Here is a 26,414-nt window from a genome sequence, read left to right on the forward strand (position 1 = left end):
AGTTACCTGAGAAAGGACACAGGAAGGTGGAGACAGGAAACTGGATGGGAGTAATAAAACCAGGAATGCATTGGACTGAAAGAGTTGTCTGTATCAGAGAAGGGAAGCAGAGCAGGCTGAATGTAGAAGGAAAAGCAGAGACAGAGAACCAATGATTATGGGAGAAATATATAAGTAGGAAATAGACTGGCCAGGCTAGCTGGCAAAATGGAGGCAAAGTGTTATGAGGAGAAGTGAGACTGGGTGTGAAATAGGGACTGCAAGGAGATGACCCTGGGAGGATACCAGTGCTGGCACAAAATCTAGAGGTGGATCTCAAACGAGATCAATTTGAAAAGGATGTGTTGAACCAGCCAAGCTTTGGGACACCAGTGTCTGTTTGTCTCTGAGCTGGAATGAAACCTGGAGCCAGGGGCACACCATCCCATCACTGTTAGCAAATATATCTGAATTCCTTCAACCTCTGAAAGTGAAATATGTYTTTCCCAAGCCTCTACTGCTGTTCTGCACAGAGGATGGCAAGCAGCTGTGAGAATCAGTGSTCTGTTTGCTCAAAGCAGTGAGGTATGCAGGTGACAGAAGATTTGTGTGTTCATGAACCCTATGTTATCAATGTGATGGACATTTTATTTTTCAGTGGACTTACTCAGAAATCTAGAAAGTGCCACATGAAGCCAGGTGTGCTGGAAGAATTTACAAAATGTGGAAGAGTAAGGAGAACAAAACGATGAATAGATGCCCAGGAATTAAGTACTATCCATAGTGGAGAATGCCTGAAGTTGATGGAGAAAAAAAATGGGTGGAGCATAGAGAGAAGGCCTGTACATCATTGCCTATAGTCCACAAATGCGAGGCATAGGCAGTCTTGATCTGCACATTTTCTAAGTCTAGGATGATTGACTTCACAACTGTAGTAACATTCCCTGAACATAGTCTTGGTCAATAGTAAAGAGCAGCAGGTTAAGCAGGCAGAGAAGGTTTATGCTGTTCAGAAGGGAAGAACTTCAGCAGATAAGTAATTAAAGATGACAGAAGTGGAGAGCCCAGGGCTGATCCATCATGGCTGAAACACTTGTGTTTATTAGTAAAGTCCAAAGGGAAAGGCTGTCTTTGTGTTCTTATTTTCTGTAATAGGAAGTTTGACAATCCCCAAATAAGTCATTCCYTCTTTTCCCTTCCTTTTCCAGGAAGATGGTGTTTGCATTAAGAATCCTACAGTTCAAATAGAGAAGGCAGACACAGAGCAGGAGAGGAGCAAGAGCACTGAGAGGTAAAGCAGGTGGCAGTGGTTAGCAGCAAAGCTCATTGCTGAACTTCTGAATGCCAGTGCAGTGATGTGTCCATTAAATCGTACTGCTGTTGAGCTCATAATGAAGCCAAAAGGAGGTCTGAGTAAATGCTCAAGACTCAAAGCACCATGGGATTGCTGCCCTAGAAACCAGAATCCAAAATGGATTGATTTTATTCCTTAAAGAAAAAAGCAAATGGATCAGAGCCTATTCTGAATGGCCCTGCTGCCACCAAAATGCACACTGAGTGCTCTGTAAGGAAAGGCGAAATCTCATTAACAGGAGCAGGAGTGCAGGCCTGAGCCTGAGTTGGGAGATGCAGACATACTGAAAACTGTTTATATTGGCTAAGAAATATTCAGGTTAATAGCAGTTTTAGCATTTACACAAGACCCAGCGATGTCCTCAATGCTTTACACAACAAATAAAAAAGTTGTTAATTACTTGTCCTGAAGATTTATATAATGCAGCGTTAGTGAAGTTGGGACAGCAAGAAGAGCAGCTTTGATTCCAGAGCCTATGAGGGCARTTATGCCAGGGAACACACCAGCTTTGTGTTGTTCCTACCCAGACCAGCCCCTTGCTCCTAGGGCACTGATTTTACCCAATGTCTGTGCAGTGCAATTCCATACCAGTTTTAGCAGGAATTTGTGTGAGTCTTTTTGTATACAAATCTCGAGTCTTCTTCTCTCCCATAAAAAAAATCTGAAAGTGCCAAATGTGTTATGAGATTTGTTCCTAGGATTTTGATGGTCATTTTAAAAATGAAAGTTTTCAAAAATAATTTAAGTGCTGCTTACTTGCCTTTCAGTACAGCAATGTTTGTCTAACAGCAATAAAGCCATTAGAAGTGAATCTGGTTAGTTATGTCACAACTGAAAAAGAATATGACAGCATATGTTTTAGTTGGGTTTATTTAGAACATCCTGCTGCTAAAATTGGCCTACAGAATGGTCAAATTTCATAAAAGTAACATTTGGAATATTTGTGCTCAATTAAACGTTTATTTAAAATTTCCTCTTGGTTTACTGATGTAAATGTATTGTTCATTTTTCACATACCAAGCACTGTTGTTTAGTCTCAAGGGAATTATTGTTACAAATTTAACAACTGTGACATATTAAAAAGCACATTTAAGGAAGAAATTAAGGGTTGAGAGGATGTGACCAAATGTTTCCATGGTGTTTTGCCAAAACGTCACTTAAATGCCAATGCAATTTTAATAAGAGTTGCTCTTTCAGAACTCATCTTGCCCACCAAAAAATAAAATAAAACTTGTCTGCATCAGTAGCAGGCCTGCTTTCACTGCACTTGCCAGAGGATCATTTCCTAAGTTTTATTTTCATTTGGGAAACTACTTTTAACTACGGGGTGATTAACATGTTAGTTCTCTGTATTATGCAGCTGATTAGCAAGGAGGAAGTCGATAGCTCAGTGTGTTGAAGCAAAAATGTTCAGATTGGATGCCTCATGTAGGCACCTGCATCCCTAATTAACAACTAGCCGATAATRTCAGGAACTGATTTTCAGGAAGTTCTTTGTTCTTTGAAAGTCAGGCCCCAAACTGGGCAATGAAGAATAGAAACCTGGGACACTGGTGATTACTTCTGAGAAACTCAAGTCTRATGTCAAAGCAAGTTGTGAATGGTGTATGTGCAAGTCAGGGAAACTCTGGCTGTGATTATTTTTCTATAATTGTGATTGCCTTTCTAAAGTTATCAGAATGAGATTGTTCTAAGAAGCAGTTTCTCACGTGCGAGAGCTGTCAGCGGAGAGCTTTCTGGGAAAGTGGCTTTAGAAGGCATGCCTGGGAGATACGTCACTAGAAGTCAGAAATRTTTTTAACTTAGAGTAAGTTTTTCTACAATTATTTTTTCTGCTATATGGAAGATGCCACCTGGAAAATGTCTTGCTCTCAAAGCTCCATACATAACTTTCTCTTCACTGAGAATTATGTTTTACAAAGGGTGGATGAACTGAGTTGCTGTCTGAGCTGTCTCTTCTGAGCACCTTCTTCCAGCTGCCTGCTAGGGGTGTCACAAGTGCTCCAGTGCTCAGTTCAGCAGTGTCAGGAGCGYTGTGGCCTCTCTTCTGTTCAAACCCTGTGGTGGGTTTGAACCTTGATGACATACTCAGGCTGGGACTGAAGGCCCCCTGATAAGCTAAAATATGCTCCTGGACCTATGAGCAGGGCYGGGAGGAAGCCCCAGGTGAGACTGATCAGAGCCATTAAGGCCCACTAGTGCCCCCCAGGYCCAGGCACAGAGAAGCCGTGATGATGCTGATGTTAGGTGCTCTAGTGGGCGATTTGAGAGGCAGAGCTATGGTTCCTCTGGGTTGCRAACCTCAGGCGGGATCATTCACTTTGAGATGATTAAGATGACTTGTGGTGGCCAGACTGAAGTGCAGAACAGTGGCACTCCCTTTTTTCAGAGGATGGGACAATTGTTCAGGTGCAGAGAAATGTCAAATGCACACTCTTTAGGGAGAAAGTGAGTTATACGCGTGGTTATCCCYGGTGGCTGCGTTCCACCGTGACGGGCTGACTGGGACTCTGTAGCAGACTAGATCAGTTAAAGATCTGTTACTCTTAGCAACTTTGCAAAATTGCGCTCTTTCTTCGTGCTTCAGCCTCAGCGCAGGTGAGTGATTGAATGCAGCCAAGTCTCACACTTCCCGAGCAGTGCCGAGTTATGCGAACATGCCCTGTGTAAACAGCAGCCCCRGGAGAGAAGGGGCTCTGGGAGAAACAGACCTCGGTGTTGTTTGCTTCTCCCACAAGCAAGCCTGGGTGCACTCACTTCCACAGCAGTGCATGGTACATTTTGTTTATTTAGCTCTCCTGTGAGGTTGTGATAATATATGTCCAGGGAAATATCATTTCTTTCCTCTTTGTCTTGAAACCATTAATTATTTTCGGTTCTATTTAAAAAGAAAAGTGTAGGAAGAAACACATCTGACAATTACAATTGCCAGAGCCTCTACGCTCTCCTGAGCTTTCTGCTGTGAAGAGCTTGGTCCTGCCACTTGCTGGGATGCATTTGTCAGATGCTGAATACATGTGGCAGCATGTGGTCAGTGGTGGGTGCATGTGGGGAAGGGCGCAGAGGACTTGTTCCCTTGCAGAAGGGACAGTGAGGCAGCAGCTCCTGGGGACTGTTCAGTGGCACTCTTGTGATTTGGATGCTCTTAGCGAGCGATACGGCACTACAGAGACATTAGGGCCCGTGGCTTGGCAACAGCTGGATGTTAAAATGTATAAGATGTTACCAAAGGAAGCACTTGGCAAAACTTTTCCGGCTTCCCTAGACATAAACAAYCCATTTTCTTTACAATGGTAAGTTATGACTGGGGGGTGAGTCACTAATATATTTAGAGGGATGTCCTCTCTGTGCATGGAGGAGACCACAATTGGCTAAATAAAGCCAAGACAGGGCAGCCCTCGTGGTTGAGGGGTGCAGTGGGGAATTCCCAGATGGCTTCCTGAAAGCTGTATTTTACAGTGCAGCACAGGAGCTCTGCACTAGGGGTGCTTGTGCCTGGGCAGGACAGATCCTCCAGTGCTATAAACTGATGTGGCCCTTTGCAGTCTGTGCAGATAAGCTGATTCATACTAGCCAAAGGGTCTGTTCTAGGAGCAGATTTGGTCTCAGTTGCTAGTGAAATGTTGTCTTGATCATGTGAATTTTAAGGAAAGTASCTGCTGTTGAATTAAAAAAGGATTTTGAGCATCTTGTGGTTATCTGGAGTTAAAGTTTAGTTTTTAAGTCTGATAAGCCATTTCTGAACTTTGATTTCTAATTTTGCATGACCCAGTGCTCAGGAGTTTTTATAMCTGACCTCAGCTGTAAGACAAATTTTTTATCTTACACCTTATTTCAAAGAGAAAGTGTAGTAAAGCTGCAGTATGATGATCAGTTCAGAAAAATCCACAGAAATGACCTGCAGCTTGAACAAGTATATCTTCATTCCTGGAAGATGTAGTAACAGTTAAGCTTGGGCAGCTGATTTTACAAAATCAATGTTTATTTCAGTGAAATTAATCCCAGGTTACGTTTAGTTTCTTCTTTTACTATTTTTCCTTGTTTCTTCATTTGACTCTTGATGAGGTGAGAGTTGCGGTGATGGCATGTAGGAACGCTTGTTTGCAGTAACATGATTCTAACAACGCGTTCCTATGAGGAGCGCYGTACAGCTCCATGTGGCCGTATGCACTGACACGCCAATACCATGATGTCGAAATTGAAGTGGGAAGGACTTCACATCTGCCTGGTAATGCAACAAAGCAATATTAACATTTTCATAAAATGTTCTGAAAGCAGTTTGGTTTGGCTCACCATTCAGATGCTCAAGCCAAGGAGACTGTCCTGAGAGTGGTGCAAGCAGAGAAGCAATACATAGTAGTAAATGAGGTCGCAGGATCTGCAGTGCCGTTTTAAAAAGGCAGTTAAAGTGGCAGAACTATGTGAAAGTCCTTGGTTTTCTGCCTGTGTGTACATACTTGAAAACATCTAAGAAGACACTGCACACAACACTATACAGTCTGGGGACACTCTTAGATTCCTCCTGATGTTCCCTAAGAAGTTCAGAGGAAATTCAAGCCTTATTTGATAATTTATCTGAATTATCCCAGGTTTATAAGTGTGTGCCAGTCAAGTATTACAAGACAGTAACTGTAAGCATTGAAAAAGGAAGTCAAGTGTGAACTTGATTGCAGAGTGCCCGTCACAAAAGGATACCAACAGGAATTTTTCATCTAGAAGCTGAACAAGTAACAGGAAACAGTAGGCAGGAACATGAAGATAGACATTTCTGAGCAGGATAATGTAAGCAAAAACCAACACAGGATAATTAAACATTGATGCATTCGACTAAGGGATGCCTTGAATGTGTAGTCAGTGAAAACCTTTATATCCTTTTAGGRAGGATACTGTAACTCAGCCACAGTTTAGTGGTATAAGTGAAGGAATTAGAGGTTGAAATCCCATTACCATTGGGACAGCGGTGGGATCAGAGAGGTTATAACAACCCCTACTACTGTTGATATTTTTTATTTCAGCCAGGCTGGCCAGACTGAGCTTGTTGAGGTCGCTGATAATTCTCCATCTGTGTATGCCTGGACAGACTTTTATTTGCATGCTAGTTTGAGAAGTGGTTGGTCTTTATATGTGTACTTGTATTTACATGTGAATATTTGTTCCTCAGCAGCCTTTGTTCTCCTGTTTTTAAAAGTCTTACTCATCCCCTCAAAGATTAGGATCAGCTCCATCTGATTTAGGTGACAGTTCTCACCCTGTGAGCAGCAAGAAACTGAAACGAACTGTTTCTGGATGAGCCTTGCTGATCCGGGCTGTCCAGCAAGGACTTGAATAACAAATATCTTTTACCGAACCAGTGTTGGTTCATGAAACAAAAAAAAAAAGAATGAAGTTCACTGGATTGCTTATTTGCCAAACAGTTCAGCCCTTTCTTTGCCAAAGTCTAGCTGTCAGGAACTAGATCCTTAACTGCTATAAACGAACTCATCTTATTGACTTCAGTGAGGAGGTGACAATTTACATTAAGTGATCGTTCAGCCCCAAAAGYGCAGCAAGACATCAGTGTGAAAAAAACAAATGAGGGGGAATAGTAGCGAAACATTTCAGAATGGCCAGAAAGGTTTCTGTGATAAATTGTAGGTATGGCTTGATTTCTGGCAAAGATCGGTTTTTATCTTTYTTATCTCTTATCTCCTGTTTTGCTTGGTGCTACACCAGCTACAATGTTGCTGTGCTCGTGTTGCTGGATCATCACAGTTACAGGAACATTATTTGATCAAATGTATTAGATTTTCCACAAAAGTTGTGTTTGTGGGCTTGGCAATGCTGGAATGTAAAAATCTCAGCAAATTCAAATGTTTGGAGTTGAATCATTTGCTTGATCTTGTCTTCTCTGATTTGGTTGTTAAACAAATGTGTAAGGAGGCATTTTGCCCAAGGTGGGAACACTACAAAAAAGTAAAATCTTCAGACCAATTGGATATTGTGTAGTATTCTGCTTCTACATAGTGCTGCTGTTGTTTTTTAATTTGTCATATTGGTCTTCAGATAAACATCGTGGGGAAATCGTACCTCCTTGCCCTCAAAGCAGATTTGAAATGAACCAAGCCCAGCTCAGGTGATGTTAATACTAATGGATATAGAGTTAGTACTAAGTCATGCAAATCTCTAAGGAAGATTCAGCCATCCAGATGAAACAAGTCTGAAGGGCAAAGCAACTAAAATGTCATTGTATTACAGTAAAAATAGGCAGTGGTGCTTTCTGGGTGCGTGGAGGTGTGCACGTCTGGAAAGTGAACAACTAGTCTTTGGATTCAGTTGGGCTGCAGATTAATCTTAACGGAGAAGTTTCTCTCCTGTCAAGAGCAAAGAATATCCTTCAGCACTAAGCGATTTTCTATTAACTTTTTAAAGCTAATTTGCTATGATTTAGCTTGTCATATTCACGACACTTGGAAACAGGAATTAAATAAGGCACATAGTTAAGTGGGATTAGCATTATTTATTACCAGTGTTGTAGTAATGTTTAGAGGCCCTTCTCGAGTTGCATTTTGCTATAGCTTATATAAATACTTAAGAAGAGACGGTTCTTCTCTGAAATGTTTTCTTTTTAAGAACACTGTTATCGTAACAAATACCCCAAAAGGTAAAGCAAGATCTTTTTCTAATGAACAGCTACTAGCAGCTACTCAGGATATGCCAATGACTTAACCTAATGTTCACTTGCCACTCGTGTTTCCTGCATGAAAAAAAATGCTGGTATGAAATTTCTAAATTACTTCTACAGGAAGTAATGCTGACAGAACTGTTTTGAAGGAATTAAACAATCTGTAAAATCGTATTAATGCCAGGGCATTCGTTGCATGCTTTGATTTATGAGTTAATGGGTTGGTGAATCTTGTAGCAGTTATCTTGCTCTAACYGTAGGAGGCATTTCTACCAAACCTTTGTGGAAGGTAGCAAAAATCTGGAAGTTGTCCATGGAGTTTTAAATGTCCTAAAATGAGAACATCAGTGAATAGCTTCTCTAGTATCCTTTTAAATTTCAAGAGTCCTTCATCGTATGTAATAGGGAACAGGTTGATCCACTTGAACAAAGCCAGAGCAGCTGAAGATTTGGCCTATGAGATGTGACCAAAATACTCTAAATACTTACCAAAGAGGGATTCTTGGTCTCCATTAGCATTTCAACACACATTCACTATGGATAAAGAATTAAAATCTTTTTGAAAGTGGTTTAGTTAGACATTTAGAGAATAAGCATAAACCTGATGCATGCAGCTGTACAAATAAAATGTGACTTTAAAGCTTCACGTCCTGCACACACCGAGTAGCCGTGAACTTGGAGCCAAGGCTGGCTGAGGGGAAGGTGGCTGGCTTACAGCTCAGGAGTTGCGTGTCTGAAGGCTGAAACTTTTGGAGAACTGAAAGAGAGTTTATTTTAAGTGTAACTAAAAGGAACTAAGTACCAGTTACCACAAATAGGGTGATCTTTATCTTCCTTTGTTGGCTTGGAGGGGAAAGAATCTTAAAAGACTTAGGCAGCYGCAGGCTTCACAAAGAGGATATCTCCCGCGCATTGCTGACATGTCTCTCATTTTTTGGGTGCTACCTTACCGTTGAAGGAAATTAACAGGTCATTTTAATGCCCTCTTATGCCCTTGGCTCCCGGGTAGGTGCGATCAAGTAGCTAAACAGTTACATAACTGACGTTTCTCCCCTCGACGTTAATGCATCCATCCTGCAATTGTTTAAGGAAAATTAGACTCCTCTTGCGCTGCTTTTCGGCTTTGGCTATCTYGGAGCGGCACCTGTAAGCGCTCACTTTGAGAGATTGCTAATGTGCTAATTACCCAGGACCCAAAAATGCAAGCTGTAAACAAATGAGGACTGTATTTATAATCAATCAATTTTATGACCTTCTGATGGTGATGATATCAGTGGAGTTTACATTGGGAGCCCTTGTACTCCTCCAGGGCAGCTGTGCCCTTATGTTTTAGTTACAGCTCAAAGAAGATTTTGCTAATTTACTTTATAGTAGGCGTACTTAAGAAAAATATTACCTTCCCTGAACAGCTGAGCCCGTTACCAAGTCTCATTTTAAAATAATGAAAACACATAGACTGTCAGTACCTTGAGGGTGTATTGTCAGGTGACAGGCTGTTTTCAAAACATCTATGGCAGAAAGGAATGACTTCAGAGCAAAATATTGTTCTCATTGGTACAAGTTGCTGTGAGACAAATCCCACACCCTCTGATGTCAATGGAAAGACGCCTTTTGACTTCAAAGAGGACTGGATCAGGCCCTACAAGAAATGTTGCCCTCATAAAACACTGCAAATGCTTTATGGTTCATACCAAAAAAAAAAAAAAAAAAAAAGCGCTTACTGGTGATCTTTCGCGAGTTTACCTGGCTGTATATAACTGGTAATTTTGCTGTTTGCTTTGCCCTGGGTTTATGATAGAAGAATGCCCATAAAGCCTGATTTGTGAAGTGTTAAAATGATGTCCTGGAAAGCCACACAATGCCAAGGTATACAAAAAGCCTTGTACTACTTCAGCTCGAGGAAGGCCTTCCAACTTTCCTGATGTTGCCGAGTCCTCACAGAGAAAAATAATGTTGTTGAACCATGGACAAATTTGTTAAAAATGGCCAGATTTTGTGCCCTTGTTCTTTTATTGGAATCATTAGCTTTTCAAWTTAAATTCAGATCAGAGTTTGAGGGCAGAACTGTTTTCTACATTTTTTCAAAGCTTTGCTAAGGTAGTTGTTGATTTGCTTAACTTTTAAACATGGGACAGGACGGAAGCCCTCAGTGACTGTGTTTGCGAGCCCTCAGAGCTGGGAGCCCAGACATGACTGTCAGCTCCAAACCCATAGCAGATGCAAGCTGCTCAGCCCGATTTCTTGCTCTGAAGGGCRTACCTTTATTTAAGTGTGGGTTAGAAATGTGATTTGTTCTGTGGGGTGTTAAGAACGTGGCTCTATAGRACAGGTCAGAGTTTCATTTTGTCCTTGTCCACTGTGATCAGATGCTGGAGAGGACCATGCTGGACTCCTGATACCAGACAACTGGTGAAACCGGTCGTCCAAAAGGAGCTTCGGAGCTCTCCCGAGCTGCTGTGAATTAGGGCTTTGCTCCTGCTCTAGAGCCTGCTGTATGCATCTGCCTCACCGATAGCTCTGCTGCGTGGAGATAACAGCCAGGCCTTTGGGCTGGCATCGCCAACCGGACCGAGAGGACCACACCAGCCCTGTGGGACATACGGCTGCCCAGGGCTGCCCAGAGGGAGCAGGCAGCGAGCGAGCGTCAGCGGTGAGCAGAGGGCTCGGGGAGCCTCTGGGAGAGGGCTGCCCGCCTCTTAGAAAACGAGCTTTCGCGGTCGTGTTTGCAGGGCAGGCAGCCGGCCAGACAGCTGGATTGCCATGGCAAAGACAGTGTCTGGCCTTTTTAAAAGAGAAACTTGCTAGATTTATGTGCGGGAATGGATGTAGTCCTTCTGGAGTTGACGCAGCCTAATGAATGAGATGGGGAGGAAAATACTTTATATTTGCTATCAGGGGTTAACGACTCTTGCCCTCTCTGTTTTCCCCTGCTCATGTTTTCCCTCTCTCCCCCTCTTCGGCTCCCCGTCCCCCCACTGCGCGTCTGTATTTGCTGAGCAGTGGCACCACCTGGTTTGTTTTCCGTGTCAGGTATATTACAGACTGTCTGTCAGGGGTTAAGTGCCGCAGCCAGCTCAGCCTTTTCCCTTGTACCTGGTCTCAGCTCCCTGCCTGCTTGGATACCTCTTGTTATGTTCCCCAGAATGTAACGGTACCTGAAAAAAGGAGCTTCTTYGGTCCTTTCAAGTTTTTCAAAGGTTAACAGGATGGTGAGGGTGGTATCTATGTCTGTTTGTGGTCTTGGAAACCCACTGTGGGTCTCCACTGCTCTGCCTGCATGCTGGAGCCTGAAATGTCCTACAGCACAGGAATGCACTTAAATTACAGATCAGAAACTACTTCTGCCTTTTTCTTTCTTTCTTTTTTTTTTTTTTTTTTTTTGCTATCAAAGAGATCCTTAGTGCAAATTTTCCTTAGTGCAGCTGAGATGGGAGCTCTGGGATGGTCCTAAAGGTACTTGGTCTTGACCCTGAAAGAAGCAAGACCTTCTGCTTGGGACCCAGACTACATATCTTATATGAAAAAGTTGAAGGAGCAGGGCTCGTTTAGCCCAATGAAGAGGAAGCTAAGGGGAGATCAGGTCCAACAACTGCTGAAGATTAGTTATAAAGAGGATGAGGCCAAACTCTTCCTAGTAGTGGCAGATGATATAACAAGGGGCAATGGCCAAAAATTGCAGCTTGGGAGGTTCAAGTTGGACACTAGGGAAAACTTTTTCCCTAGGAGAGGAGCRCAGCAACAGGTTGCTGGTGGAGCAGAAGAGCAGGGAAGTCTTCATCCCYGGAGATTTCTAAGACTCAGCCAAACAAAGATGAGCTGACCTGATCTAGTGTTGGCAATGGGCTTGCCCTGAGCTGGAGCCCCCCTGTAACCGACACGTCTGTGATTCTTTGTGGTGCTGCAGGAAATAAATGTAAATGTTGCCGTGGACTTTTAACCCTCATGCCCTACACTGGCGGTGCCATCTAGTATTTCCATGTGAATTGGATGAACTGAGTTTGGCAGGCCTTATCTTGGAGCACAGTGTCCAGGGTGGCGTTACCTGACATTTRTCAGTTCACTGTTACTGTTTCTAACTTTCATAAGGCTTTTAAATACCCACACTTCAGAGAACATCCTTCAAATTTGGCTTGGGAAGGTTAAGAAGGAGGGAAGCTTTATTTTCCTGGAAAAGTTTATGAACATTTGTCCACATTACAAACTTACGGAAAAATATCATTGCGCACTTGGTTTGTACTTYGTAGTCACTGGCACAAGCCTGGGTACGTAATTGCTCAAAGGTCTCGGCACTGTGCAGTGCAGAACACACAGGCTTTTCCCCACAGAGAAGCTGAGAATGTCTTACTGCAGACCTGAGGGGCCTGACCAAGTCTTCCCTTGTGTCAGCTCCTCCAGACTATAGAGGAAATACCAGCATAAAGCTCCCACAGCACCTTGATGCAACCCCCTTGTCCATGTCCACTGGCATAGAGATTTTTTATTGTGTCACTAAGTGCTATTTTGCCCTTGGACCACTACCTTGTTTCGTATATGGGAGAACTATCTGCAYGAACTATTCCTGTTCTCCTCCGAATGCGGTTATTGTCTGTGAGACTCCTTTCTCTGCTGGTGCAGCAAGTGRGAGCTGTGTGAGGAATGAGGGCCTGGATGTTTCCAAAATTATGGTGCTGGGATGGTGCCTGGGAGAGGGGGCTCCTCTGTTCCCAGGTGATGCCATCCCTTCACCGGCCGTTTCCAGGGGGGTCACTCTTCGTACGCTGCTCGCCTTCGAGGTGCCTGTCAGAGGATCCTGCAGATTCGATAYGCAGAAGTGTGAAGGACTGCCAGCAGCAACTTTATGCAACTCGAGCAGTATGTTGAATGCGTAAAATGGTATAGAGTGCTAAGTACTGTGAATAATCGTGTCCAAGGCATATCGAATTGGGCTCTCAAAATTAATGGGCACTTTTGACCTCCCTTCTATGCCTCAGCTCATTGCCCATAAAATGGGAAGTGTACCACTTTCTTATTTGGCAGGGTGAAGAGTAATTGATTAATACTGGGCAAGGGCTCACATATTACACTGAAATGCTCTTTAGAAAAACCTAGAGAGACATTATTAACTCTCCTGCCAGAACAGGGTTTGGGTTGCAAAAGAAGGTATAGAGAGATACAGTGCTTAGTGAGCAAAATATTGAATAGGTGTTCGTTCATTCATCACTGTTCTCTGTGAGTGCATAAGATTATGTAAAAATGGTCTGTAATGATGCTGTAATTAAAGACCACATCATGAGATATAAGCACAAGGAACCTATAGTGAGATATTCGTTTTCCTGAATTTGTGGTGTTTGATTTTGAAACTTAAATAATGCAGATGTTTTAAAATGTCATTTTAAATGTAGTTCCTCAGGACAGAAAGCTTTTGTTCCGATAAAGGTCTTTAACTTGATTAGCCAGGAATTGCATCTCTTTTTGCTTTTCAGTCTTTTAAATGAATGAATTCTTAGAGAGAATCAGCAGTGAAATGCTTGCSCATATAGGTGCTAGTATGGCTTCAGAGAAAGAACCAAGTTGTAGGAATTTGGGGAAAAGCCTTCTATTTGTGTAATTTCTATAACTGAATCAGGTGACTCCGAACCTAAAAATATACAAGTATTTGGATTAATAAATAAAGGGATCAGCTAAAATCAAATCTATTCAAGGGTATTTATGCAGTATACTAGATAATTCCAGTATTTCATAAACTGAAAAATCTGAGTGCAAGCTAACGAGATTAAGKTTTTTTTTCTTTTCAAGACAAATAGAGGATCCTAAATACAATGGATTAATTGTTAAATACTTTGACTAAGTTTTCTCACTGGAGCAGTAGGCAAGAGGACAGAGGTTTATAATGCAGAACGACATAGAAGAGACATGAATCAGAAGAAGCTCTTAGCTTGAAACTATCAGCAGGRCTATAGTTGGTAATAATAAACAAAGCTGTTGTTGACATGCATTTTACAAAGGTTAGGGTTGATTTTCGTGGCCAGAAATATTTTTCCTTGGCCCTGCATTTGCTGCATTTTTTCCAAATATTTTGCATTGCCTATTAGCTTCTGGAACACTAGAGCATCTCTAGCATCAYTGAGTGTGTCTTTGCCAAGTTCCAGGAATAGAAGAACAGCTACCAAGAAAGGTCGTTTTCCTGGTATTCCAATTTGCACAGTGAAATGCAAAGCATTTGAAAAATAAGTCTGGGAACTTGGCTGCTGCTCTTCGGGGATTACCCATCCATTACCCATTCCCTCTTTTTAAAGACAAAATGGCAGAATTGAAATGGGAAGGTTTCATGAGAAGAGCATGTTTTCATGCTTCTCCATTGAGAAACATTTTGCTCAAGTGCTGTTTGATATCAGATTTTCRTCTGCTGTCTTCCTCCCAGGCATATGGCTAGCTGATGTTGACTTAAGCAGCAATACGGGAGACCACTGCCCGTCCGGTGGTACCGTGGTGCTGTCACCATCCTCAGACTAAAGCAAACTGCTGCTCAGCAAGGCACATCGGGCTTCTGTAGCTGTCTGAACGGTGCTGTGATGGTAAAGGGCATGACATGAGAATAACTTTCAGGGCTGATTGCTATTCATCGAACAAGAGTCACAGGCTTTTATTTGCTGATGTAACCAGCCTTTGGCAGAAGTAGCAGTGGTTTCTGTCTGCACAGGTCATGGGGAGATGTATTTGCCCTGTGTTTTGGTGTGCTGCCGTAGCTTGGAAGTGGAGGAAGTGTTTCCCATTTGAGTGGGTGCATTTTATGCTTCTGATTTTGATCCCTTCTGTCTTTCTGATGTATTTATGAGCCCTTAGCTGGCTGGGATGTGGCAGCAAATTATCTTCAAATTTGTGGTGACTAAATTCTGCAGTTTATCATTCTGAACTAAACACAATGCCAGCCAGGGCCAATACACGAACAGAGGTGGTGGGTTAGCTCTAGCTGTTTTTGCTCAGCCTTACTTAGACCCTTGTGGCTGAAGAARGGTTGTTCTTTGGATCGCTAGGTTATGCAGAAGTGGTGTTTGGATGGGATGACTGCCTGTACTATAAAGGGGGGAAGACAAATCGGTGAGCTGAAGACACTTTTCTGATGGCTCAAAGCACTACTACTCTCTGTGTTCTCAAAGGGATATTTCTGGGACACTTAGGACACACAACGTTGGCAAGGAAATTTCTTTTCCGTATTTTTTCTCACCTATTCCAAAGTCCTCTGCAATCCCAAGGAAAAACTCACTTACCTCAGTGGAGCTTGTGTCCTTTCTTTCTTGAATAATGCTGCAGRGTTTTCAGACACCCTCAAATAACGTGCTAGATTTGAAGGTGACCCACAGATTGAACTAATAAACAGAATTAACTGTGTTCCTGATGATCAGACTTCATTGTCTCAGACAGTTTCACCATCAATTTCGGTTACTGCAGGCACTCAGAACCAGGGACCTGGATTTTCCTGCCTTATTATTTCTCTGCTCTGTTCAACCAGACTCTCATTAGACATCAATTGATATTCATTTTTAATGAGAGCTAATTTTTTGGACCCATGGAAACAATTAATGGTTGTTTGTAGAGCTAGAACATAATCTTATGCATGCAGCTGCCTTTCATTACCATGTTTCTGAGGCCCCTCTGCTATTTTGCCTCCGCAGTAGAGCCTTATATGCTGTTATAGTCACAGATAGCACTGCAAAAACCACGTAAGTCTGGAAGAACAGAGGGGGAATGATCGTCGGAAGCTGGAGGCTGCAGTCCTTGGTCGCGTGGATGCTGCCTGCCAGCCTGTAGCTTGTGTAGAGGAGGCATTGGAGCTTTCTGGCAGTATCCAACATGTATCCGCCTCCCCGCGGCTCCACAGCCTCTCTTGCCCGCTCRGAGACCCCGAGTGCCGGATGCAGCTGGTCCGCAGAGTGTGGGCTGGCTGAAGAGCTGCGTTGGGTGCACAGGGTCGTGGAGTGGCAGCGAGGAGAGCGGGGACGTGCTGGAGGCAGAGGTGAGTCTCATGCTCAGGGAATGAGCTGGGGCAGGTTTGACCCTGTGAGATTGCTGCCTCATTTAGGAGCTCTCATTTGGACTTTCCCTGGCATAAAGCTGAAGAGGACTTGCAAGGTTAGCATGAAGCTCGTTTGTCTGATTTTTTTCTCCTTGCATTCACTCATTTGTATTTCCTTAAAGCCCCTCAGCYTTAGGAGACCCTGCCAGAAAACTTCAGTTTTCATGCATAAAAGCTTGAAAATTCTATGAACCTGAGAAGAGAAAATGAAGTAATAGAAAGAACTGAGATGAATTATCTCAGTGAAACCAAATACTCTCATCTAAAGCCTGATGAGTGATTTTGGGACTCTCAGGGTCAGTGGCACTTCAGGGCTGAAAAATGTCACCACCCTGAGGACAAAGTCCTATAAAGGAAGGAGCCCCAGCAAAAAAAGCCATAAACTCCCACCCAGCAAGGAATTACTGAGACTATTGGAGAGACTCAGATGAGTCTCTGGCCCCTTCTGTTCATTTTGGCCTGTTTCTGGTCTGTCTTAAATTCCTTACTCTTCAGGTGAAGAAATAGAAGTTCRTAGTAAAATAGGCCTGCGTTTCCCGGGGTGAGTGGAGGAGCAGTAACACCACTTGCAGTGATGTCTGTCTTGGGTCTAGTGGTGCCGAGCTACAACACCGTGAGCAGCATCCATGTATGAAGCAACTTAATGAAAAATTAGAATGAGTCTGACCCATACTAAAACAGGGTTTTTAGAGCTTGCTTCAGATACTTTAAAAACTATATGTAAAGTACTGCATTTCTGCTCTAGTTCTACAAAGGGCGTACCTTTGTGGGTTGCATTGAAATAACCGAGTACTCAAATCTTTGCAGAATTGATGCTCTCAGTAGAGTTGGCTGGATAACTTTCTGTTGCAACAGTTTTCAAGTGTTTCAATGGTTGCCAAAACCCAACAAAAACAGCTGAAAAAAAGAGTTTTTCATTTTAAAACAAAAAGTAGGAAAATGTTGAGGAAAAGATTTTTTTTTGTTTTTCTCTAATTTTTTCATGGAAAAACAAATCATTTCCTGAGTAGCTCCAGCTTTAAATAGTTCCTTTAACTGTCTTGGTTTGTTGAGTCAAGAATATAGTGAGCTAACGTTTTTGGTTTTGTTTTTTAAGCAGGCACGTGTTCACAGAGATTAGCTATGGATAGAGATATGGATAGGGACACTCTGATAGATGCACAGATTTGGCAGATGCAACTTCATCCGTGAAAGAGTTTAAAACTACAAAGCAGTTTTGTTAACTGTAGAAAGCCAAATGCATTTCTTTAAAATCAGGTATTTTAAACATGCATAAGCCAGCGCACAACTGTTGATTTTAGCTTCAAGGGTGTAGACTAACTTTTAAAATAGTCGCATTAGAGTCCCAAAGYTGTGAGTAGCTGCACTTTTTTGAATAACTCTGCATATCACAGTCTCTTTGGTAATACGTTCATGGTGCTGGAAGTGCAGCCCGTAGCTTTGCTGCAGCGTGGCCCTCACTGCTGTGCTCATTGGAAGCACTTGCGGATCTTGAGTCATCCTCCTTTGGGGCTTTACTCTTTCTCCTCTAGCCGTACTCTGTTTTAAGTGTTTCAGAACAAAGACAGTTTCGTGCTCGGCAGCAGGCCCAGCATCGCAGTGCCCTGATCTTACAAGGGGCCTCTAGGTGCTACCAAACTGGAGATATTAAGAGCGGTTTGTGGGCCTGGGCACCGAAGTTTGTTACAACACTTATTTATTACCGGCCTCATATAACTCATTCATGGTAAACAATGCAGGTTTTATTATGTGTAAGTAATAGGAGACCTTTGCTTTTTTCCACTAACAAACATGCCATGGGTAATTATTCCTGTATTAAAACGACATGTGGACGTATTTGCGACATGCAACAGTTCCATTTCTTTGAAGAGAAGTATTATCCTAAACAAGGTTAGCCACCACTTATTTTGAGGGGCTCTTGCATTTCTATGTTCGAATCGCTTTGYGGCTTGCCTTGTCTATTTGATAATCATTAACATGTTCTGTCGTTAACCTTCAAGCAGCTTTGCTTGAAACTTTAGATGCAACTTTTCAAACATTTGTCTTGCATTGCAGACTGTGGTTTGCTGGGGCTGTTTTTATAATCGCTAGTGGTAAAATCAGGAAGATGAAAAATGGGTGTGTATTGAAGAGCAGCGTATCCAACAGTCTAGATCTTAAATTAGAGTGATGAGCATAAACATTGCAAACAGAGCTTTTTCGACTCGATTGCAATTATATTTGAAATTACCTACAATTACCAGTAACCATCTCAAAGCTAGAAATTAACTTTGTAGGCTCCCCTCCAGATGGATCAACTGTTAAACGTGCTGTCTTGTGCAGCTGAAAGGACAACTGTGCTGTCTTGCYGCTGAAGCGGAGCTTGTGCTGCTGGTGCTGCCTGCCTGTCGTGAACGTGCATGTGTTCGCTTTGAATAAAACTGATGCCACTTTTTGAGGTGCAGATTGGGGAATTCCTTTGAAAAGATCGTGGCTTCGCTGACCTCAGTGGACGCTGCAGACCGGGAACCCGTATTTTTGCTGTGAAATCTGCCAGGAGGAGGCTTCCTCTTTACTTCCTCAGGTTGTGTGGGGGAGCTGGGGAGGAGCTGGGCCCCGGCTGCTCCCCTGGGCCGCCCACTGCCAATCCTGCCGTGGAAGGGCAGAAACACGGCTCCCCTGCGGCACTTGGGGTTGCTGCGGGAGGGACTCCGCCTTGCCAAGGGAAGGCCAGCGCTCCACACCCCCTGTCCTGGGTGCTGGGCAATTTGCAGAAGCCAACACCCAGAGGTGAATTAATGAGAGCAGGAAAATGCCTCTTAATGACTACCGGAAAAGCGAACGCACTGCACTGGCTCTTGCTGTAGCGCTTGGGCGCAGCAGGGTGCTCTCCCTTCCCACCTGGAGCACTGTGAGCTCTGCTGGCGGAGCACAGACCATCCACATCTCTCTTCCCYGGCTCAATTCCTGAGCAAAAGGCTACGTTTATGGCAGATCCACTTACTTACTTACTTATCTGAGCAGCTAGAAAGTAAAGTCTGTAATTCCTGCATAACCTGATGATTATTTCCTGCTGTTATTTCCTCAACTGATTTTCATAATTCGACTTGCTCTGTACCTATTCAGCCCGTGGCTGCTGTGGATAGAGAAGCTCAGATTTTTTCCCTGTTTGTTCCAGGGCTGATCAGTGCACGAGGATGTTGCAGTGGCTCCGTGGCTGCAGCACAGTCCCCAGTTTTCGGCTGGTGGGACTGAGGGAGGTATTTCGCCCAAAGCATCTCAGAAATGCTTGTGATTTCGGTTTCCAACATGACTCTGAGCTGGGGAACGAGAACGTGCCAGGAGTGTCAGTGACAGCTTTAGAAATGGATTGTTTGCATAAACTTGAAAACAGTACAAGCATAAATGTATTTCCTTTGTTTAACTTTTCACTCTTGTTTACTCATCTGTGCTTCTAAAAGGCTTTGCAAGTAAACTCTGCAAATCTTTAAGTTTTGCAGGCATTAATGGAGACTAGGAGTTCTGGGTTCCCTCCTCGGCCCCACTGTCCGGGAGTGGAGGCGCCGGGGTAGCGCCATAAGGGTCTGATCCACAAGATATCAGAACCAACAGGAAGATTTTTATTTACTTTGCTTTGGATCAGTCCCGAAACTCCTGTGCCTGGGGTTTCGTTGGCTCCCTGAGTCAATAGCCATCTCCTTGGTTCTGGGAGAGAGGTCTGTGGAGCTCAGTGCTTCTCAGAGCCTTTCTGYGTGCTTCAGAGGTGTCTGGGGAGCACAGAAAAATGCCGAGGAAAATTAGACAGAAACAGGTTTTCCCCAGTGCAGACGAGGAAAATAAAGGCCTCTGTGGATGGTAATTTTCTTTCCTAGGGAAAGATTACTTAGGCTGTAAGATTTGGATTGAAATATTTGGGTTTCAGTCCTATGTTCTTCAGCACCAGCACAGTGGAGGTCTGGCCCATGTACACTGGGGAGGGGAGGGAGGATCTTCAAGTATATAACAAATGAAAATTGAGTTRTCTTGTTGCCTTTAATAGTAATCCCATTTCCGCTGCATTTAKCTGGGCAATTGCCTTATGAAACCTGTGCATTTACCTCCATTTGGGCTGTCCTAGTTCTGCCTGGAAGCAAAGTGGRTACTGACACTGGTTTGTGATGTTTTATATGGCTGCTGGAAACACCAGCTTTCTCCTTGCCTTTCGCGGCAGCTCTAGGGGAGTGGGGGACTGGAGCTACGAGCTCCTTGGCTTAGTGCAGCGAGGAAAGGGAGGACAGGGACATTGTGCAAACCCAGGTAGGCTGGAAAGGCCAAACCTCACCATCCCGTCATCCCAYGCACGACTACCCTCGCAAATTTATTCCCCGTGATAGCTGCTCACCTGTGGGAAGAARGCTTGAAAGTCAGCTCAGTCAGAAGTGTTTGAGCCTGGTGCCTCCCTGGTAGACCGAGCAGCCGGCGAGTCCTGCGAGGCTTTTGAAAACCAGGGCAGACCAAAAGCAGCTGTAAAGGGGCTCTGGAGCATAAAGAACAGTGTTTTATAACTGGGGGCTCTTTTGGGACTCACAAACTGCTTCTAAAGGGTCTCTAAAAGTTAATGGAGAAAATTGTCCGAAGGCTTACGTTCACTCTGCAGGAGTCTGTGCTAACACTGAAGATTTGTAGGGTTTCTGCAGTTCTGGTAAGCTGAACATTACTTGTCCAGAGAAAAGGTGATCTGCTCTTGCAGTTAAGGTGCTGAACTAACATGCACATGGGCTGAGCCAGTCAGACTTCTTGGACAGCACTGGAGAAATTACTTAAGCACAATATTTTGTAGCTGAATTCCTATTGGAAGAAATAGGAAAGAAGAGTCTAATCACCTTTTCTTTGAATCTAAACCTGTACCTGTCCTGAAAATGGAGGCAGTATTTCTTCAATTTTCTGTCTGTCTAATTTATTTAGACTAAAGATCTGTGAGAGTAAGAACTGGTTTCTCAGGGCATACGCACAGACCTGGCGTGAACTTTGTCTCAGCCGAATCCTCCAAGCACGACCACAGTTCAGGTATGTCACAGAGTCTTGTGTTAAAGGAATGAGRGTTTGCAAGGTGGCACTGGCTTCATCTGCATTTGTGGGAATGGTTTCTAATCTGATTTCTTAAGGGGGGAAAAAACGGTTTATGCAATTATGTGACTGGGTATGTGGGTCTCTCCCTGCTCCCATTACTTTCTACCCATAGGCTGATTTTACTCCAATTTGAGAGAGTCTCAAAAACACTCCGTTTTAACAAGTTTTATGTAATGATGTGGTCAGGCATTGGACCTTGGGAAGGCTATGTTCAACCTTTATTAAGCATCAGAAAACTTACATGGAAGRGAGCAGTCAGCCCAAACACAGTGATCACAGTGCAATGTAAGCAGGCACCRGAGAGTTCTTGAATGGATGAATGTCTGAAATGAATGTCTTGAATTAAAAAGGTAATTTTGTGTGCATTCTCTAGTATTTAATATGATACACACTGGTTGATGATTTTCTTTCAGCTGGAGCACTTGTCCCTCTCCGTGAGGACCCTCTAGTGTCTGATGGAGGGGCAGCTCATACTGCGAGTGAGATTCAGGTAAACAGTCAGTAGTCCACAAAGAACAAATCTAAAAGGGCCTCGGCTTCGTGTGTCCCAGGGCTCACGGGGCTGCTCAGGGGTGGCACCTCAYATGAACAGAGGCAGTTTACAGACTCTGAGGGCTGCTCTGGGAATCTCCATACATAGCAGAGCAAGCCATTCCTGTATAGGTAATCCCAGCAAAATCGGGCTGATATCAAGTCTGTGGGACTCCTCATGCCAGTAGTTATCCACCATTGTGCAGACTCTTCTGGGTCCTTTCCTTGACTCCCAACCTAAACAGCCGGGGTGGGCGGAAAGCTAAGCAACATTCAGTTTTTAGTGGGCCTCTAACATAGCCACATGTGTATTAACACTGCCAGGGACATGGCATCACGCTTAGCAGTGCAAAYACCATAGTCATCCTCCCTCCTTCACCTTTGTGTAAGTCAGTACTGCTGTCTGCTCTGAAAGCTTGGCACCAGCCACTTGTCCCRTGCAAGGCTGGATGATGCTTTTCCAGGGCTCCATGCTGAATCCTCTAGTGGCTACATGGGGTTGCCCCAGAGGAAGGAAGACCCTCCTCACTTTCARGATTGCTGCTTTCTCTGCCAGTCTTCAGCTCCAAGGAGCAAAGCTGGTTCTAAGCTTGGATTGCCTATATAATGGTAAAAAATGCATTTGCTGATCATTGCTCGTGAAGGATAATTAGTGTGAAAGTGTTTTCCTTGAGTTACCAGGTAGGTCCATTTCTAGGCTTTGTTCTGTAAAGCACTTAAGCATGTGCTTAAAATTAAGTGTGCTGCTGACTGGAGGCCTTAGACAATAAATAYGCTACTGGAAAAGTTTTTGGACTATACATTTATTAGCCTGTCTAAAAGCCCTACTATTTTTTCTTCAGTTCYGATGTAAATCATGTGTTCTAAAAGCCACAGTTGTAGGTAAATGCTTGATTCTGGTAGGCACTGTGTATTGCAGCTATTGCGGATTTTAAATAAAGTTATCGATGCTTAGCAAATCCACAAATCAGACAAAGCTTGGCTCTTTTTGGTGGTTTAGTGCTTTTTGAGAAATCTCTCTTTGAACTACCATCTGCAGGCTTTTTCTTTTTACTGTCTATGTGGCCATCTTGCAATTACCTGTGGGTTTATGATCCTTCTCTAGAGAGCAAGCTGGCTGGACAGTCTGATGATAAAGAAAGACGGAGGTGATAAAATAGGGCAGAGTATGATATCAGTTACAAGTGTCAAATGGGTGTCCCTCCAGATTTATGGTGCTGCAACTTTGTTCTGGATCTGGCTCCAAGACTGACCATGTATGGCCATGATTTCAGTGTCACTGGAGCTTTGTTGAATACAAATGTTTCATCAAGAGTTGGATGCCTTGTTGACTGGAGTGAGGACAGACTGGAGTGAGTAGCTCAAAAGCAAAGTAAGTGGGAGGTAAATCTAGGGGAGAAGAAACTAAAGCATGTTTTTAAAGATTTTGTGGCTAGCAATTTATTCCCTTAACTCCTAGTTTGATGTTGGGAAACAGTTAAAAATGAAGGAGCCAAGGTTGCATCTGAAATTGAACTGACCTTGCAAAGAAAAGCTGTAATTCCCCAAAGTAGCAAATGATTTTGGGAACCCGCTTGAAACATTCTGAAGAGGAGGTTCAGGTGAATGCTGGGGCCCTCTTAGAAAACTGGGTGTCTATGAGGTGGAGGGAGAGCAGATCTCCAAATTATTGTTCCCTTCTGAGGCGCTTCTGGGTTCATAAATGCCAGCTGCGATTATTCCTCTGCGAAGTCAAATATTCAGTTCTGCAAGAAAAACCTAAAAATAAACAAGCAGAGAGGTAAATTCAGGATCTGAAGTGAGTTTACACAAGCCAACGTGAATCAACGGCATTGCCCAAACCTGAAGTCAGTGCAAACCTTGGCCTTAGATGAGCTATTTTTAACRGTCAGTAGTGCAAGAGCACAATCAGTCTTTATTTACATTAGATAATATTTCTGTTTAGTATGTAATTACCATTGACCYTGTTTACACTTATAATTAACAGTTTGACATTGCATCCCACTGGGTTGACATCTGCAGAATTCCAAAAGGGTTCAGGATCTCCAAAGAGTGTTTTTGTTGCCGGGTAGACGTTGTCTGATTGTCTAAGTTAAAGAYACGTCAAGCCACATGAAATGTTCAGGACACGAGGTAACCACACAGTACGTGGCATGTGGGCCAGGTAATCGCAGTGGTGGAAAGAATGGCCACACTCGTGAGCCCTGCTTCTCTACATGCTTTGGAAAAAAAAAAGTGCTCTTTTTTCATTTTTAATAGGAAATAAAAATTAGTAAATGCAACCCCTGGCTGCAAGGAAGCACAAATAAAGCAAACCAGATGTTCATTAGCTAATCACTTGCAATTTTTTCCCTTCTTGTTCTTCATGGAGGAAAAGAAAATTGAGCATGTGGGAACTTGCCCGCTGAGAAAACATTTGGATCTTCAGTCATTTATCTGTTTCACCTCTGACTTGGTTCAGGCCTCCATTAAAAGGCAGGCGGGGTGCTATCAGAAAGAAAGGTCAGCGGGGATCACTTCAGATGCTTTTCGGCTGGGGTAACCCTTGAGGCTATCCTTGCTTTTGTGGGCATGGAGAGCCAGTTAAAAACAAAAATTGAAAAGCAAACAAAAATCCAGGGAGTGCAGCAGAGCTTTGAACTACATCACTTGTGTTTGTCTCATTCCTAAATTACAGTGTCATTTTTGTACAGTGCTCATTATAATCACATCCATACATCAGGAAGTGTGTTTATTACAGCGAATAACAATGAATCCCTGAATGGCAAGCTGCTTATTTTCCAGTGTTATCAAAGGAATGTAGCATAACCTTCCCCTGTGTTTTTATTCCCTTTGGTTTGATGTCATTTGCTTTTTCTCGCTGCTCAAGATGTCTCCATGAGACCAAAATAGGTGCATGTTTGTACTGCAGCCGATGGATTTTATCAATAATAAAATGCTAGTACGTAAAGCCAGCTATGTGTATAAGCACCAAACCACATGCATCCTTTGTAACAATATTATTGCAGTGGGTACAATTACAGTAACTCAGCCAACACCTCTTTCATTAGTGGTACTTGCTTCACCCTATAACAACATTAATTCAACCGTGTTAATTTTAATGCATGTAGGCATGATGGTTGCTTGAAACCTGGCACTATGCAATAGGTTGGACAGGTGTAAGATCTTGTCTACCAGCCTTCACTGAAGCCATCCTTATCGTATCTCAGTACCGTACAGGAACTTTTAGATGGCCAACTTGTAGRTGGTTTGCTTGGGAGCATTGATCTGGGAGAGGGCTTTCTGTGTTAGGGCCAGACTTTATTTGAATTTTGTGTTTCTTTCATGCAGCAAGGTTCATAGTTCTTCTGTTCCTGCTGGAAACAAGCTCTGCAGCCATGGGAACGCTGGCAGGAATGCACCACCTCTCCTGCRTAGGGGACTCTCACCCGAGACTAGCAGACCTGTCATTGCGGAGGAAAGTAGACCTCAAGAGGAGTTACAATCAGAGAATGAGGCGGCAACCTGAATAGTTTGCATGAGTCCAGGGAGAAATGGTGCCAAACCTGGCAGCTTTCTTTGATTAGATAGCTGAGTTTTCTAGGTAAGAGGAATGCAGTGGGCCTCACCTATCTGGATATTAGTAAAACGTTTGATGTTGTGCTGTTTGTATGTTTATCAGATAAACTGGAGATTAGAACATGCGCGCTARGACACTTGAAGAACTGACTGAGAGACAACAGCAAGTAACATAAAAAGGGAAAGTATCTGGCTAGGTATATGAGCAGAGTTCTTCAAAGATTTGTCTTGGGGATGGATCTTATTTAATATTTTCATGAATGACCTTGGCACAAAACATAGGAGCGTGTTGCTGAAGTCTGCTGATGACACAAGCTTGGGAGGCATGCCATACAGAAAGAACTGGATGACCTTGAAGACTGGAGTAATAGAAATGAGACGAAATCCAGTAGTGCAGAATGCAAAATCATGAGTTTAAGGAATACTAAGACTTTCCACTCTAAGCTGGAGGCTCGTCAGCTGTAGATAACAAAGGAGAAGAAATACATGTGTGGATTATTTAGTCACAGGATGTGGCACTGAAAAGGGTATGTACAACTTCAAATACCTCCTGGGAGGCATTTCGTCCTGGAGAAGGTAGGTCTGCATTTCCTAGGAACTGGTAAAGCCTCRTGTGGCATCCAAGAACAATTCTAGTCCCCACGTTCTCGAAGTGTGGGTTTGACCTGGGCTRTGTGCGGACGGTGAGGCTGCTGGGAGGATGGAGATCTTGTATTTTGAGAGAACATGAGAGAGCTGAGATTCTGACATAGGGAAACGAAAGCTGAGAAGAAGGTTGATTGCTACTGATGTAGACATCAGGATGGTAAACATCACAGAGGGAAATGAGCTATTTAAATTACAGAATAGAAGACTAAATGGGTGCAAACTGGTTGTGAATACACTGGGCTCGAATCAGAGGAAGCTTTCTAACCAGGCGGAGGAGGAAGCCTCTCAGTTGGAGCTGGAGGCAAGTAACATCTTGTTATAAGAACAAACTTGACATGTTTGTGGAAAGGATTATGACACCTTGGCTTGGAGGATACTGAGTTTGGAGGTTGTTCCTGAGGAGTGCTGAATCTTGAAGATGACTGGGCTTTTAGTGAAATTCAGACCAGTGATCATACCACAAGTCTTTTCACAGCTATTTATTTCTCTACCTGGACAGGACCTCATTTTCAAGGGGCAAAAGGCTCACCAGGTTTGGTAGG

General features: G+C 43.3%; 1 long non-coding RNA gene across 1 annotated transcript in view; it reads left to right on the top strand.

The window, feature by feature from the left end:
- Positions 1–25,306, top strand: part of LOC146590202 (uncharacterized) — a 38,939-nt gene extending 13,633 nt beyond the window's left edge. Inside the window, exons 4-7 of the long non-coding RNA XR_014897066.1 lie at positions 1,188–1,270; positions 20,971–21,072; positions 21,549–21,625; positions 24,997–25,306. This is a non-coding gene — a long non-coding RNA (uncharacterized LOC146590202). The remainder of the gene's footprint in view (positions 1–1,187; positions 1,271–20,970; positions 21,073–21,548; positions 21,626–24,996) is intronic.
- The last annotated feature ends 1,108 nt before the right edge of the window (positions 25,307–26,414 follow it).

This window comes from Rhea americana, unplaced genomic scaffold (genome assembly GCF_003343005.1).
Source record: "Rhea americana isolate MKP2758 unplaced genomic scaffold, rheAme1 scaffold_42, whole genome shotgun sequence".
NCBI classification, from domain to species: Eukaryota; Metazoa; Chordata; class Aves; order Rheiformes; family Rheidae; genus Rhea; species Rhea americana.